At 36.0% G+C, this 4,047-nt stretch overlaps 1 long non-coding RNA gene across 1 annotated transcript in view; it reads left to right on the forward strand.

Moving 5' to 3' along the window:
- LOC109297197 overlaps window positions 1-3,399 on the forward strand; it is a 52,769-nt gene extending 49,370 nt beyond the window's left edge. Inside the window, exon 3 of the long non-coding RNA XR_002097235.1 lies at window positions 3,229-3,399. This is a non-coding gene — a long non-coding RNA (uncharacterized LOC109297197). The remainder of the gene's footprint in view (window positions 1-3,228) is intronic.
- Window positions 3,400-4,047: the final 648 nt, after the last annotated feature.

Here is a 4,047-nt window from a genome sequence, read left to right on the forward strand (position 1 = left end):
CCCCCAGACCCCCCCCCAGAGCCTGCCTGCCTGTCTGAGCTGCGTGGGGGCCTGGTGCTTCCCTCTGTGGCTGCAGTGCCTCCCAGGACCATCTGGGCTGGGTGCCTGTGGGTGGGAGCCACGTGGGTGGTGCCATCACTACTCCCCCGCAACTCAGGGTCCACTCAGCCCTCTGGCAGCTCGCCCTCCCCTCCCTGCCTCTGGAGAGGCAAATAAGGATTGGGCCTGACCCTTGGGTACATGCCATGGGGGTTTACTTCACCCTAAATTGAAGCGATGTTTTTAAAAACCCATTGCTTCAATTTAGGAAAAATTAAACTGAAGTAAACCCCTGTGGTGTGTACAAATGGCCTTAGATATTAGGTTTTGGGACTGAAATGCAGGTACCTCTGGCACTAAACTGAAACTGATCCTTAGTGGATATTAAATATTAAAATGAAATTTTTTTCAAAAGACTGAGGACCATTACTAGATCAATATCTTAGATTTAGTAAAATGCCTCAATGACTCTTTGCCCCCAGCTAGTAGGACTTTTCCAAAATTTTTCAGGTATATGGAAACACAGAGAAACACAAGGCTTCATGAGTAGTCCATCATAAGTAAGAAATGAACTTAAATGTGATATTTGAATGCAAGTATCAATAATACATATTAATAATATAAAACTAATTGCCTGATATAATTTCCTTTCTTGCACTGTATCAGGTGGTCTTTGTAGCACAGTTAGGACACTATAAAACTATGTATTTTTCATTAAAGCTTCTTGGTGTAGTTAAAACTTAATTAAATTGTTGTGAAGTTGTAACATTCACGAGATCTTCTTACAGGAATGGAAGAATAGTGTATAAATAATATATATCCTGCAATATACTATTAGGTATTTATTTTTCTGTGTAATGAACAAGGGGATAAAACCTCATAAAGACCTTTTTTATATACTGCATAGTAATATATTTCAGAGGTTTGTCAAAAAATCTATCACAATACCACCTTGCTAATTATATTACTGTTGAGAAATCAGCACTGTTGTACTACTAGGTTTTTTAAAGGTGAATTATAACGCTAAAATGAAAACGTACATCTTCTCAGAATGATATGCCAAGTGTGTGTGGGGGTTATTCAGAACATGACTAATTTTAAATTTGTCTTTATTTAAAAATTATTTTCTCCTCCCTATTAGACCAAGTCATAGTGACTTGCCCATGTTGTCCAAGAATTCATCATTTTTTGAGATTACTGATGCTAGAGGTGATTTGACATCAATGGGAGTTTTGACATCAACTTTAGTGAAGTCAGGATTTTAACGTAACTCCTAATAATAGCAGAGGACTTCATCCTGCAAGGTTCTGACCCCCTCCAACTGACTTAGAAGTTTGTAATGATTCATTTGGGGACATTTTAGCTAAAAGGATAGTGCTGAGAGAGAAGGAAAATCTTTGGAGGAGCATTTGTATATGCATGGAGCTAATTCATGCTCCAGAATTCACTTACTTCATTCATCCTCATATTGTACTTTTCAAAAGCAAACCTCAATGAGCCTGTTATTCTCTTCATTATGAAAGCACTTAAACCTCAAGCAACATCAAGGTCTCTATAGGTTCTGTACAAACCTATAAGATTATAAGAGAGAATCATTTTCTCATGGAGCTTATTGTCTATTTGATAAGAGAAAGAAACTAGGTAGGTCTGATATTTTTTGAATTTTTCCATTTTAATTACTTTTAGGTTGAAAAAAAATCCTTGATTTGCCTACTTTTTGGGGCAAACATTTTCACAAAGTTTTGTCATTTAAAAAAATCAACTGTATTCAAAATATGATATTTTCACAACTATCTAATCTTTTAAAACAGATTTTAATCAGTATTATTGCCTAGATGATACACCAACATTCAGTAAAGATGAACAGCTTCCCAAGGTCAGCAGGAAATCTGTGCAGAGCAAGGAACAGAATCAAGAATACAGACATATGCTTCAACTGCAAGAACAACCATTTATAAATTATATTTTAAAATGTAACTACTAATACTTTGATACAAAAGGAGTTTAGGACCATTGTAAATTTTCCTTTGACTTTACCGCAAACTGTAGTTGTTCATGACTTATCAAGATCGCACTGTACTATGAAAAAAAAATAAGCAGAAAAAAATATAGTGATCTCACTAGTCAATCCATCTTCTCTTATTTTGTTTGAGAATAGTATTTTTATAAGCTAAAAATGAAATCAAATGCTCACTGCCTCTCAGCCTGCCTTTTGAGTTTACCATTTCAAACTTCAAAACTAAATAGCCGTTTTATGGCCAGGAAATAATAGTAGCTGGGTACACATTTAATGTTGATTATTCTATTTTACTAGTTTTTCCAAATCTTGGCTCATAGCTGACTGAATGTTATTGTGCAGTAATATTTAAAAGCCACCTAGTTATGGAATCATCTTTGTAGCCCACAACACGTTGAGTTTGTACTATTGTTTGAAACAAGCAACTTGAGTTCAAGTAGGGCTTTGCAACAGATGAAAATCTCAGAGCTAAAATGAACTCTGTCTAACCCAGGATCCTTTTGCCTCTTTCTTTCTTGGTCTTTCTTTTTCTATCCACCAAATCCACAGCCAGATAACACTTTCCTGCTGCGAAATTTTTAAAATCACTGACAGCTCTGGCAAATGAGAGCTGTCATAGTTTTGGAATGAGAAAATCAACTGCAGCTTACACAGATCTATGAGCTGATAGGAGTTAATTGACAGCTTGCAGGATTTGGTCTCCAGGCAGAGTTAGAGGGAATGGGAGCCCTGTGGGTTTCATTTGGGCAGAGATAAAGCAGGTTTTCATTCAGTGCTCATGGAGAGAGCATAATTAACCTTTTAGAAGTTTAAGAATGATCAAATTGTTATTCATTTTTGCAAATGAGAAAAGAGAGCTTCCCTTTCTGCCAAGAAAATGCCAGTGCAGATTTCAAGGTCACTTGATGATCCTCTTTGACGAAAAAGATGGAAATAAAAAAAAAAGAGGAAGATTGAGAAATGTCACCACAAAAACATTCATTTGTCAGGATATAAAATGAACAAACGCTCTTTTCTAACATAATATACTTAGTGAATGTTTAGAATACAGTTGCATTTGCCTGGTGGATTATAAAGGCGATTAAGGTTTTCATTGTATTGTAAATATGAAATTTGTTGCCAGCTGCTGTCTTTTGTGTGCCTGATATCATGTTTTTTTACTTTTTTTAAAGGATATAAAGGGCCATTATATAAGACAGATGAGGTTCTTCAAAGAGATGCAATATACGTGAACACAAATGGATGAAGGGTAACCATTTTGTTCAGTAATTTGAAAAAAATATATTTTAAGTACATTCTTTTTATTAACAGCGACCTAATACAAATGCATTCTTAGTAAGTAACATCTGTAATAATCTCTATGTTTTTGAGAGAAAAATAAAATCTCTCATTGTTCTCTCCACTTATTGGGTCTGACCAAAATTCCCACTGATATCAGTAAGACATAGGTCAAAGTTGCTCTTCTCCTTTTCCTTCTTCCAAAACACCAAGCTCTTAATTTTCTTTTTTTGGCAAGGTAACCAGCCCTGGGTTTGTTTTGTTTGGGATTTTTTTTGTCCTGCTGCCAGCAGGAAAACAGGATATTTTATATTTGCAGTGTTTGCTCTACTTGCCCTGGACATTATGAAGCAAAAATAATAATTCCCTTTCCTCTTGAGGTAATTCTTTCCCTGTTTCTAGGATAAGGAAAGGAATAAAATGAAAAGTATTCAACTCAACATATATCATTTACAGGCTGCATAGAAGAATACAGCCTACTAGACACTTGAATTGCCAAAATAAATATAAAAGTAAGTTAGCATTTAACACTTGAAAAATGCAAAGATAAGTATGCAAAAAATTAACCCCCCTCCCATCCAAGGCCTATGCTCCTTTGGCACTTTCCTGTGACAACCCTCACTCTTGCATCTTCCCACTCAGTGAGGCAGAGCACTCTTGTAACCCTCAGAAACCACATTTCCCATGTTTCTTCAGGTGGGATTACAACATTA

The sequence above is a fragment of the Gavialis gangeticus genome, unplaced genomic scaffold (assembly GCF_001723915.1).
Source record: "Gavialis gangeticus isolate Ggan-Ray unplaced genomic scaffold, GavGan_comp1, whole genome shotgun sequence".
Lineage (NCBI taxonomy): Eukaryota > Metazoa > Chordata > Crocodylia > Gavialidae > Gavialis > Gavialis gangeticus.